At 42.5% G+C, this 13533-nt stretch overlaps 1 protein-coding gene across 1 annotated transcript in view; it reads left to right on the forward strand.

Moving 5' to 3' along the window:
* The window catches only part of alcama (activated leukocyte cell adhesion molecule a), a 359230-nt gene that overhangs the window by 279210 nt on the left and 66487 nt on the right, over nt 1-13533 (forward strand). The window lies entirely within an intron of this gene.

Here is a 13533-nt window from a genome sequence, read left to right on the forward strand (position 1 = left end):
AGGGTTCACCCTGCAGTTGGAGAGGGAGAAATTGAAATCAGATGTATCGGTATTATAGTGGAGTAAAGGGAATTGCAGAGGCATGAGAGAAACTGGCCAATATTGATTGGAAGGAGATACTGCAGGCTTGATGGCAGAACAGCGATGGCTGGTGTTTCTGGGGGCTATTTGGAAGGCAAAGGATAGATACATTCCAAAGGTAAAGAAGTACAATACTCTAAAGGGAGGATGAGGCAACCATGGCTAACAAAGGAAGTCAAAGACTGTGTATTGGAAAAAAAAGGCATCTAATATAATAAAAATTAGTAAGAAGTTAGAGGATTCAGAAGCTTTAGAAAACCAACAGAAAGTACTGAGAAAAACCTAAGGAGAAAAAAGATGAAATATAATACTGAAGAGGATACAAAACGTTTTTCAGATATACAAAGAGTAAAAGAGAACCAAGAGTGGATATTGGACTGCTGGAAAATGATGCTGAAGAGGTAGCAATGGGGCATAAAGAAATTGTGGATGAACTTAATAAGTATTTTGATTCAGTCTTCACTAGCAGTATACTAAAAATTCAAGAGTGTCAGAGGGTATAAGTGAGTGTAGTTGCTATTACTAATGAGAAGGTGCTTGGGAAGCTGACACAACTGGCCTGAAGGTAGGTAAGTCACCTGAACCAAATGGACTACACCTCAGGGTTCTGAAAATGGTAGCTGAAGAGATTGTGTAGTTATTAGTAAAGCTCTTTCAAGGATCAGTAGATTCTGGAATGTTTCTAGAGGACTGGAAAATTGCAAATGTCACTCCACCCTTTAAAATGGGAGGGATGCAGAAGAAAGGAAATTAAAGGCTATTTAACCTGACGTCAATAGTGGGAAGATGTTGCAGTCCATTATCGAAGATGTGGCTTCAGAATACCTAAAGATGCTTGATAAAAGTCAGTATGGGTTCCTCGGGAAGATTTTGCATAACAAATCTGTTGGAATTCTTTGAGGAAATAACAAGCAGGATAGACAAGCCATGAGTACATCCACCTTCTATTGAATACTACCACTGTTGCTACCCCAGGTAGGGCCCCCCCCCAACAGGACTCAAAATTGAGTACTTATTGCTGATGGGGACCGCCACAGGAATGCTCTCCACTATCTAATGTTTCCCCTTTCCTCTCTTGTCAGTTTCCTCTACCCCTAGGGGTGACTATCTCCCTGTAATTCCTGTCTATCACCTTCTCACTTTCCCTAACAAGCCGAAGGTCATTGAGCTGCAGCTCCAGTTCCCTAACACGGTCTCTAAGGAGCTGTATCTCCATGCAGCTGGTGCATACGTGGCCCTTGGGGAGGCTAGAAGTCTCCTGGCAATCCCACATCTGACACCCAGCATAGAACACTGGCCCTGCAGACATGCCCCCTATTCTTTCAAGAGTTAAATAACAATAAGAAATAAACTTACCTACTGACCTCACCTCTGCCTGTTCTCTCTGAAGCCTGTTGAGCAAAAGCCTAACCACCCTGACTCAGACCACTCCCACAATGATCGCTAGATGGTACCTTTCTTTTATAGAGACTGGGTTTTTCAAGCTCCACTCTGGACCTGCATGGGAACACTTCTACTGTGCCATTGTCCAGTCCACTCTAATACTGATACATCTGTCTTTGGCATCTCCTTTCAAATTTCAGGGTGAATTGAATCATATTATGGTCACTTTTCCCAAAGGGTTCTTTTACCTTAAGCTCTCTAATCAATTCCTGTTCATTGCACAACATGCAATCTAAAATAGCTAGTCTCCTAGAGGGCTCAACCACAAGCTGCTCTAAAAAGCAATCTACACACACAAAATGCTGGTGGAATGCAGCAGGCCAGGCAGCATCTATTGGAAAAGGTACAGTCAACATTTTGGGTCGAGACCCTTCGTCAGGACTAACTGAAAGAAGAGAGAGTCAGAGATTTGAAAGTTGGAGGTGGAGTGGGAGATCCGAAATGATAGGAGAAGACAGGAGGGGGAGGGATGGAGCTAAGAGCTGGAAAGATGATTGGCAAATGGGATACAAGGCTGGAGAAGGGAGAGGATCATGGGATGGGAAGCATAGGGAGAAAGAAAGGGGGAGGGGAGCCCAGAGGAAGATGGAGAGCAGGCAAAGAGTTATAGTGAGAGGGACAGAGGGAGAAAAATGAAAGAGAGGAAAAAAAGGGGGGTGAAATAAATAAAGGATGGGGTAAGAAGGGGAGGAGGGACATTAACAGAAGTTAGAGAAGTCAATGTACATGCCATCAGGTTGGAAGCTACCCAGACGGAATATAAGGTGTTGTTCCTCCAATCTGAGTGTGGCTTCATCTTATTCATTCTCCCCCTCCCCCCTCCCACTTTCAAATCTCTTACTATCTCTTCTTTCAGTCAGTCCTGACGAAGGGTCTCGGCCTGAAACGTCGACTGTACCTCTTCCAATAGATGCTGCCTGGCCTGCTGCATTCACCAGCATTTTGTGTGTTGCTTGAATATCCGGCATCTGCAGATTTCCTCGTGTTTGCGTTGCTAAAAAGCAATCTGGTAGGCATTCTAGAAATTCCCCCTCTTAGAATCCAGCACCAAGGTGATTCCTAATCTACCTGCAATTTTAAATCCTCCATGACCATTGTAACGTTGCCCTTTTGGCATGCATTTTCTATCTCCCATTGTAATTTGTAGACCACATCCTTGCAACTCTTCTGGGGTTCTTTACATAACTCCCATCAGGGTGTTTTTACACTTGCATTTCCTTAGCTCTACTCACAACAATTCAACACCTTCCAACCCTACGTCACCCCTTCCTAATGATTTGATTTCATTTTTTACCAACTCTGCCATGCCACCCTGTTTGTCTGCTTGCCTGTCCTGTCAATACAAGCTATAACCTTCTTTCAGCAATGACCCAGTGACATCCACAACATCATACTTGCCAATCTGTATCTGTCCTACGTTTATCAACCTTATTCAGTAAATTGCACACATTCAAATATAACACCTTGAGTCCTGTAGGCACCCTTTTTGATTTTGTCCACCTTTTACATTGCACCTCATCCTGTAGACTGCAATTTTGCCCTATCATCAGCCTCTCCTTGTTTGGAGTCTCACTACACGTGGCCTCTGTTTGTAAACCAACTAACCCATCTTCAGCACTCTCTCTCTAATTCACATTTCCCTGCCAAATTAGTTTAAACCCTCTCAAACAACTTGAGCCAACCTGCCTGTAAAGGGTATTGGGCCCCCTCGGGGTCAGTTTTAATGCATCCCTTTTGTACAGGTCGTACCTTCTCCAGAAGAGATTTCAATGATCCACAAATCTGAACCCCTGCCCCCTGCGCTAGTTCCCCAGCCTCATTCACCTGTCAATCATCCTGTTTTTACCCTCACTGGTGCATGGCGCGGGTAGCAATCCAGAGATTACTACTCTGGAGGTCATGTTTTTCAGGTTTCTACCTAGCTCCCTCAGATTTCTATTCAGGACCTCCTCACTTTGTCTACTACCTGTTATTGGTGCCATTATGTACCAAGACTGCTCACCATCCCCCTTGAGAATGCTATGGATCTGATCCAAAATATCTCTGACCCTGACATCTGGGAGGCAACATACCATCCAGGTATTTCTATCATGCTGGCCACAGAAACTCGTCTCTTTTCCTCCGACTATGGAATTTCCTATCATCACTGCAGGTCCTCTTTGTCTCTCTTCTCTTCTGAACCACAGCACCCGACTCATTGCCAGAAGACCCAGTCATTGTGGCTCTCTCCTGGAAGGTCGTTACCCCTCAACAGCATCTAAAGTGGTATACTTATTACTGAGGGGAATGGCCACAGGTGTAATCTGCACTGTCTGTACATTCCCGTTCCTTCTCCTAACAGTCACTCAGTTACCTGTCTCCTGCAACCTAGGGGTGATTACCTCCCTGTCGCTTCTATCTATCACTTGCTCATTCTCCTGTATGAGCCAAAGGTCGTCGAGCTGCAGCTTCAGTTCCTCAATATGTTCTGTCAGGAGCTGCAGTATCACTGACAATGAAGAAGGCTAACAGAAATTATAGAGGGATCTTAATCAGAAGGGTAAGTAGGCCAACGATTGCTAAGTTGCTTTGATTTAGATAACTGTAAAATGTTGCATTTGGGAGGTTAAACCAAGGTGAGACAGCTGCAGTGAGCGGTTAGGACTTGGGAAATGTTGTGGAACAGAGGGGCCTAGGAGTATGGCTGAAAGTGGTGTCTTAGGCTGACAGGGTGTTGGCGAAGGTATTTGGCATGTTTCACGACTTACGCCAGTAATATTAAACTGGATTCTCATTCTGGCTGCCTTCAGTCAGGGCATTGAATATAGGAGTTGGGATGTTGTGTTTCATTTATAGAAAACATTGGTGAGACCACAGTTGGAATATTGTGAACAATTTAAAAGGCCCTGTTGCAGATAAGAAATCATTAAACTGGACAGAGTGTGAAGAAGATTTACAAGGATGTTGCCAAAGCTCAAAGGCCTGAATTATAATGAGGCTAGGACTTTATTCCTTGGAACATAGACGATTGATGGGAGACCTTATTATACAGATGTATAAAATCATGAGGGGTATAGATAGGTGTCGTGCATATTGTTTATTTCTCAGAAAAGGATAACTAAAAACTAGAGGGCATACAGTGCCTATAAGAAACATTCAACCCCTTGTAAGTTTTTATGTTTTATTGTTTTACAGCGGTGGTTTTAATTTTGCTTTTTTGACACTGATCAACAGAAAAAGACCCTTTTGTGACAAAGTGAAAACAGATGTGATCTAAATTTATTACACACATAAAACACAAATTCATTGCATAATATGACACACCCAATCATCACTGGTGCACCCAATTGGTTTTACAAGTTACATAATTAGTTAAATGAAGATCACCTGTGTGCAGTCAGGGTATTTCAATCAATTGTAGTAAAAATACACTTGTATCTGGAAGGTCCAACTGCTGGATCCTGATATGCCTGAGAGTCTGTTGGTTCATCAATATGTTAACCATTTTTACTGATGGATCAAAAGATAATTTAACTGGTAATGTTACCTGTTTTGTGCCCAAATTATAGGTAAAAATAAAGAAGTGTCTTAATAACCATTTATCAGTATATACAGCAAAACTGGCTGTTATCATTTTGGGCTTACAGTGGGTGGAGGAAATTTGTCCTTACAAAGTTGTAATCTGTTCAGGTTCTTTTTCAGTTTTGACTAATCATTCTAGTAGTAGGTCAGATCTACTGATGGAAGCTCTTCAAACTTTATTTCATATTTAAAGACATGTCCCCTTCTTATGGGTCCCTGCACATAAGGGAATGATCAGTTGATTATTTGGCCAAATTTAGAATTTGATGGCTGCAACACACTCAACAAAAGTTGGGACAGAGGCATGTTTACCATTGTGTTACATCACCTTTCTGTTTAATAACACTTTATAATCATTTTGGAACTGAGGATACTAATTGTAGTAGATTTGCAATTGGAAATTTTGTCCATTCTTGCTTGATATAAGACTTCAGCTGCTCAACAGTCCGTGGTCACCGTTGTCTGATTCTCCTCTTCATGATGCGCCATACATTTTCAATAGGAGATAGATCTGGACTGGCAGCAGGCCAGTCAAGCACACACACTCTGTGTCTACAAAGCCACGCTGTTGTAGCCCGTGCAGAATGTGGTCTGGCATTGTCCTGCTGAAGTAAGCATGGACGTCCCGGGAAGAGACGACGCCTTGATGGCAACGTATGTCTCTCTAAAATCCTAATATATGCCTCAGAGTCAATGATACCTTCATATACATGCAACTCACCCATGCCGTGGGCACTGATGCACCCCCATACCATCACAGATGCTGGCTTTTGCACCTTTCCCTGATAACAACCTGGATGGTCGTTTTCATCTTTGGCACGGAGAACTCAACGCCCGTTTTTTCCGAAAAACTAGCTGAATTGTGGACTCATCTGACCACAGCACACGGTTCCACAGTCTTTCGGTCCATCTGAGATGAGCTCGGGCCCAGAGAACTTGCCGGCGTTTCTGCATAGAGTTGATGTATGGCTTCCTCCTTGCGTAATACAGTTACAAGTTGCATTTCTGGATGCAGTGACAGACTGTGTTGAGCGACAATGGTTTTCCAAAGTACTCTCGAGCCAGGGTGGCTATAATTGTCACAGTAGCATGACTGTTTCTTAGGCAGTGCCGCCTGAGGGCTTGAAGATCACACGCATTCAACAGTGGTTTCTGACCTTGCCCTTTACGCACCAAGATGTCTCTGAATTCTCTGAATCTTTTCACAATATTATGTACTGTAGATGGTGAAAGACCTAAATTCTCTGCAATCTTGCGTTGAGGAATGTTCCTTTTGAACTGATACTTGAATATTCTGTGCACTTTTCAATCTTATTTTACCTCTGTCCCAACTTTTGTTGCGTGTGATGCAGCCATCAAATTCTAAATTTGTGTATGTTTACAAAATACAATTAAGTTGGTCAGTAAAACTATTGAAAATCTTTTCTTTGTACTTTTGTCAGTTAAATAAAGGTTCACGTGAATTAACATAACACAGATTTTTTATTGCATTTTGGAAAATATCCCAACTTTTCTGGAAATGGGGTTTGTATATAAAGAGCAAAAGACAGGTGAGAGCAGATATAGGACAGATAGAAATGATGCTGGAGAAATTGTAATGGGAGATAAGGAGATGGTGGAGGAACTGAACGAGTATTTTGCATCGTTCTTCACTGAGGAAGACATCAGTAGTATATCGGACACTCAAGGGTAGCAGGGAAGAGAAGTGTGCGCAGTCACAATTACAACAGAGAAAGTACTCAGGAAGCTGAGTAGTCTAAGGGTAGATAAATCTCCTGAACCAGATGGAATGCACCCTCGTGTTCTGAAGGAAATAGCTGTGGAGATTGCGGAGGCATTAGCAATGATCTTTCAAAAGTCAATAGATTCTGGCATGGTTCCGGAGGACTAGAAGATTGCAAATGTCACACTGCTATTTAAGAAGGGGGCAAGGAAGCAAAAAGGAAATTATAGACCTGTTAGCTTGAGATCGTTGGTTGGGAAGTTGTTGGAGTCGATTGTCAAGGATGAGGTTACAGAGTACCTGGAGGCATATGACAAGATAGGCAGAACTCAGCATGGATTCCTTAAAGGAAAATCCTGCCTGACAAACCTATTGCAACTTTTTGAGGAAATTACAAGTAGGCTAGACAAGGGAGATTCAGTGGATGTTGTGTATTTGGTTTTTCAGAAGGCCTTTGACAAGGTGCTGCACATGAGGCTGCTAACAAGATGAGAGCCCATGGAATTACGGGAAAGTTACATACGTGGATAGAGTGTTGGCTGATTGGAAGGAAACAAAAAGTGGGAATAAAGGGATCACATTCTGGTTGGCTACAGTTACCAGTGGTGTTCCACAGGAGTCCATGTTGGGGCCGCTTCTTTTTACGTTGTACATCAACGATTTGGATTATGGAATAGATGGCTTTGTGGCTAAGTTTGCTGACGATACAAAGGTAGGTGGAGGGGCCGGTAGTGCTGAGGAAACAGAGTCTTCAGAGAGACTTGGATAGATTGGGAGAATGGGCAAAGAAGTGGCAAATGAAATACAATGTTGGAAAGCGTATAGTTATGCACTTTAGTAGAAGAAATAAACGGGCAGACTTTTATTTAAATGGGGAGAAAATTCAAAGTTCTGAGATGCAACAGGACTTGGGAGTCCTCGTGCAGGATACCCTTAAGTTTAACCTCCAGATTGAGTCGGTGGTGAAGAAGACGAATGCAATGTTGGCATTCATTTCTCGAGGAATAGATTATAGGAGGAGAAATGTGATGTTGAGGCTCTATAAGGCACTGGTAAGACTTCACTTGGAGTACTGTGGGCAGGTTTGGGCTCCTTATTTAAGAAAGGATGGGCTGACGTTGGAGAGGGTTCAGAGAAGATTCGCTAGAATGATTCCGGGAATGAGAGGAACATTTGACCGCTCTTGGACTGTACTCCTTGGAGTTTAGAAGAATGAGGGGGAACCTCATAGAAACATTTCAAATGTTGAAAGGCATGGACAGAGTGGATGTGGCAAAGTTGTTTCCCATGGTGGGGGAGTCTAGTACGAGACATGACTTAAGGATTGAAGGGTGCCCATTCAGAACAGAGATGTAAAGAAATTTTTTAGCCAGAAGGTGGTGAATCTGTGGAATTTGTTGCCATGGGCAGCAGTGGAGGTCAAGTCATTAGGTGTATTTAAGGCAGAGATTGATAGGTATCTGAGTAGCCAGGGCATCAAAGGTTATGGTGAGAAGGTGGGGGAGTGGGACTAAATAGGAGAATGGATCAGCTCATGATAGAATGATGGAGCAGACTCGATTGGCCAAATGGCAGACTTCTGCTCCTTTGTCTTATGGTCTAATTCAGCTGGAAGAAGGCTCTATGGTCTAATGAAACCAAAGTTGAGCTTTTGACCATCAGATTAAACTATGTTTGGAGTAAGCTAAATACTGCACTTCATTTAAAAACACACCATCCCTACTGTGACGAATGGTGGTGGCTGCATCATGCTGTAGGGATGCTTCACTGCGGCCAAAAAGTTCTATTTTAACTTCATCAGTCCACAGGACTTGTTTCCAAAATGCATCAGGCTTGTTTAGATGTTCCTTTGAACCTTTTGAATAGAACTTTTTGGCCGCAATGAGCAAAGGTATGTTTGGAGAAAAAAGGGTGCAGAATTTCATGAAAAGAACCCCTCTCCAACTGTCAAGCACAGGGGTGGATCTATCATGCTTTGGGCTTGTGTTGCAGTCAGTGGCATGGGGAACATTTCAGTGGTAGAGGGAAGAATGAATTCAGTTATTCAGCAAGTTCTGGAAGCAAACATCACACCATCTGTAAAAAAGCTGAAGATGAAAAGAGGATGGCTTCTACAACAGGATAATGATCCTAAACACACCTCAAAATCCACATGGATTACCTCAAGAGGCGCAAGCTGAAGGTTTTGCTATGGCCCTCACAGCCCCCTGATCTAATCGTCATTGAGAATCTGTGGATAGACCTCAAAAGAGCAGTGCATGCAAGACAGCCCAAGAATCTCACAGAACTAGAAGCTTTTTACAAGGAAGAATGGGCGAAAACCCCCCAAACAAGAATTGAAGGACTCTTAGCTGGCTACAAAAAGCATTTACAAGCTGTGATACTTGCCAAAGGGGGTGTTACTAAGTACTGCCATGCAGAGTGCCCAAACTTTTGCTTCAGGCCCTTTTCCTTTTTTGTTACTTTGAAACTGTAAAAGATGGAAATAAAAGTTTTCTTGCTTAAAATATTGAAGAAATGTGTCAGCTTTAACTTTATGCCTTTTGGAAATCAGTTCATCGTTTACTCGCTTAGCTATTCACAGTAACAGAAATTTTGACCAGGGGTGCCCAGACTTTTGCATGCCACTGTATGAATGCAAATGGCAGTGGTCCTAATACTGATTATTACAGAACCTCCAGCCAGATAACTAAACTGCCATCATTATCCTCTGTCTTCTATGGGTGGGCCAATTCTGGATAAAAACTATGGATCCCATGCATCTTAATCTTCTGCTTCGGCATACCATGAAGGACTTAGTCAAGTGCTTTATTAACATCAATATAGACAACATCTACTGCCCCAACCTTAACAATCATGTTCATCACCTCAAATTACTCAATCAAGTTTGTAAGACGTGACTTGCCTTGCACAAAGCCATGTTTTTCCAAATGCATGTAAATCCTAGCTTTAAGAGTATCTTCCCCAACAGTGCCGTGAGGCTCACCATCCAATAATTCCCTGGAATTAGCGGAGTAGTATTGGACTCAGTGCTCACTTGCAATGCTTTTTTTTTGTAACATATCTTACTGATTTAGTTTCATCTGTGGAGTATGATAAAGAAATTTGCAGGTGATACAAAAAAAATGGCTGTTCACAGTGAAGAGGAAAAGTTTAGACACATGGAAGATATAAAGGATTTGGCAGAAAAGTGGCAATTAATTTATTGCAGATAAATATGAGCTAATGGAACAAGCGGTGGAATGTGTGATAAATAGGAGATATTGAATGGCATGGAGAAACAAAGGAATCTTAAAATGCATCACAATCAAGAGAAAATCTGTAGATGCTGGAAATCCAAGCAGTGTTGCTTAACATGTGTATCCACATATCCCTAGAGAGGGCAGGATGGATCAATAAGGTATCAAAATGACACACAGAATACAAACATGAAATAGGAAACATACGATATGAATTAAGACAATATGACCATAAGACATAGGAGCAGAATTTTAGGCCATTCGGCCCATCAAGTCAGTTCCACCATTCAATTATGGCTGATTTCTTTTATTCCTCTCAACCGCATTCTTCTGCCTTCTCCATCAAGAGCCTATCACCCTCCGCTTCAAATAAACCCAATGACTTGGCTTCCAACACTCCTTGTGGCAATAAATCTCACAGATTCACCGCCTCTGGCTAAGGAAATTCCTCCTCATTCTATTCTAAAGGGTCGTCTTTGTATCCTGAGGCTGTGCCCTGCGATCCTAGACTCCCCCACTATATGAGACATCCATTCTATCTAGGCCTTTCTATAGCTGCAGATTGCTGCCTGAAGACAACGCTTGGAATGATTGGCTGAGGAGCACCAGTGAGCTTGCTGCCTGGGAAGACTGAAAATACAGTAATATATCTAATTAGGAGTAGAAGGAGTGTACTCAGACCTCAAACCATTTCCACTGAGTATTTTTTAAATTATTATCTAACTCAATTAGTGAATTAATAAATTAATTAGATTAATTTATAAATCCATTTAATTTGTTTGATTTACAGTCACCTCAATGCTCTACACCCATCACCATTCAGTAACCTTTTATTCACATGCTTACCAAGAATCTAACCCCACCTTAAAAATATTCAAGCTTTGTTTTCACCATCTTAAATTAATCACAATCTATTGTGAGAGCAAAATATACCTCAATTTCCATTTTACATGGGCAACCCTCTTTTTCTTTTTAAACAGTGATCCCCAGTCGTACATTCCATAAGACATAGGTTTCAGAATTTGGCCATTCAGCCCATCGAGTCTGCTCCGCAGTTCTATCACGGCTGATTATAATCCCTCTCAACTGCATTCTCCTGACTTCACCCTGTAACCTTTGACACCCTTACTAATCAAGAATCTATCAACCTCCATTTTAAATGTACCTAATGACTTGGCTTTCATAGCCATTTGTGGCAATGAATTCCACAGGTTCACCAAGGAAATTCCTCCTCATTTTGTTTCTAAAGAGTTGTCCTTCTATTCTGCGGTTGTGCCTTCCAGTCCTAGACTCTCCCACAAAAGAAGAATTCTCTCCTAATCTACCCTGTCGAGTCCCCTCAGAATATATATGTTTCAATCAAAACTTAAAAGGATGAAAGCACAGGTTACACAACAAGCCTAATGCTCCAGGTATTAGTCTAATAAATCTTCTCTGAAATGCTTCTACCTTAGTTAGAATATAAAGGCAAGGATATTATTTCTGAGCTGCATACAGTATAGTTTGTACATGGTGTACACTTCATTTCAGGAAAAATGTAATAGCACCGAGGAGAGCGCAGAAGAGATTTGCACGGATGTTATCAGATCTGGAAAACATCAGCTTTGAAGAATGATTAAATAACCAATGGATTTTGTTTTTTGAGACAGAGTCTGAAGGGTAAAATTATTAAGATGTATTAAATTATGAAGAGCTGAAGTAGAGGAGAAAGAACTAAGTGTATTTAAAGTAATTGGTAAATGCATTAGAAGCTGGATGAAAATATCACCCAGAGGCAGGAATTCACTATCCAAGAAAGTGAAAAGAGCAGAATCCCTCATTGCATTTAAAAAGTAATTGGATTTGTACTTGGAGAGCAATGACCACAGGGAGATGGATCATGTGCAGTGAGGTGGAATTACCCGGGCTAACTCTTCCTCAATCTTTACAGACAAAATTGTGAATGGCCTGCCGTTTTATGCATTAAATTTTTAATGAATCACTATACTTTTTGCATAATGTGTTGCTCCAAGAGGAAATGCTGCATTCACTCAGCCATTGCAAAATGTAGGTTAGGTTGGATTGGTTTAAGTACTATCTTGCCTCTTGCTCCAGGAAATGAGCAGGATCATTTCAGCATCTAGTCTGCACATCAACAATGACGATGGGAACTGCTGCCACCAGCAACCTAGCAGATCACAATCTTAAACAGGAGAAAATCTGCAGGTGCTAGAAATCCAAGCTACACACACAAAGTGCTGGAGGAACTCAGCAGGCCAAGCAGCATCTATGGAAGAAAGTACAATTGACGATTCAGGCTGAGACCCTTCAGCAGGACTGGAGGAAAAAAAAATGAAGAATAGGTTTAAAAGGTGTTGGGGGTGGGAGGGGAGAGGAGGAACACCAGGTGATAGGTGAAACTGGGATAGGGAGGGATGAAGTAAAGAGCTGGGAGATTGATTGGTGAAAGATACAGGGCAGGAGAAGGGGGAATCTGATAGGGGAGGAAAGAAAGAAAAGGTGGGAAAAGGAGCTCCAGAGCGAGGCGATGGGCAGGCAAGGAGATAAGGTGAGAGAGGGAAAGGGGGATGAGGAATAGTGAATGATGGGGCATGGGGGTCATTACTGGAAGTTCAAGAAATGGATGTTTATGACATCAGGTTGGAGGCTATCCAAATGGAATATAAGGTGTTGTTCCTCTAACCCAAGTTGACCGCATTGTGACAGTAGATTTACATATTGGAATGGGAAGTGGAATTAAAATGGGTGGCCATAGGGAGATCCTGCTTCTTCTAGCAGAAAGTAGGTGCTTGGTGAAGTGTCTCCGTGATATACAGGAGGACACACTGGGTGCAACGGACACAGTATATGACTCTAACAGACTGACAGGTGAAGTGTCGCCTCACCTGGAAGGACTATTTGGGGGCCCTGAATGGTACTAAGGGAAGAGGTGTAGGGGCAGGTGTAGCACTTGTTCAGCTTGCAAGGATAAGTGCCAGGAGGGAGATCAGTGGGGAGGGACGAATGGACAAGGGAGTTGTGTACGGAGTGATCCCTGCGGAAAGCAGAAAGCTGAGGGGGGAGGGGGGAGATGTGCTTTGTGGTGGGATTCTGTTGTAGATGGCGGAGGTTCTGGAGAATTTGAAGGCAAAGTTGATGAAGTCAGTGAACTCTGCATGGGTGCAGGAAACAGCACCAATGCAGTCATCGATGTAGCACAGGAAAAGTGGGGGACGGACACCAGTGTAGGCATGGAACATGAATTATTGCACATAGCTGACAAAAAGGCAGGCATAGCTGGGATCCACGCAAGTGCCCAAGGCTACACCTTTGTTTGAAGGAAGTGGGAGGGCCAAAGGAGAAATTATTCAGAGTGAGGACAAGTTCCGCGAGATAGTGGAGAGTGGTGGTGGAGGGGAATTGGTTGGGTATGGTGTCAAGAAAAAAATGGAGAGCTTTGAATCCTTCCTGGTGGGGCGGTGGAGGTGTATAGGGACTGGACATCCA

The sequence above is a fragment of the Mobula birostris genome, chromosome 6, assembly GCF_030028105.1.
Source record: "Mobula birostris isolate sMobBir1 chromosome 6, sMobBir1.hap1, whole genome shotgun sequence".
Lineage (NCBI taxonomy): Eukaryota > Metazoa > Chordata > Chondrichthyes > Myliobatiformes > Myliobatidae > Mobula > Mobula birostris.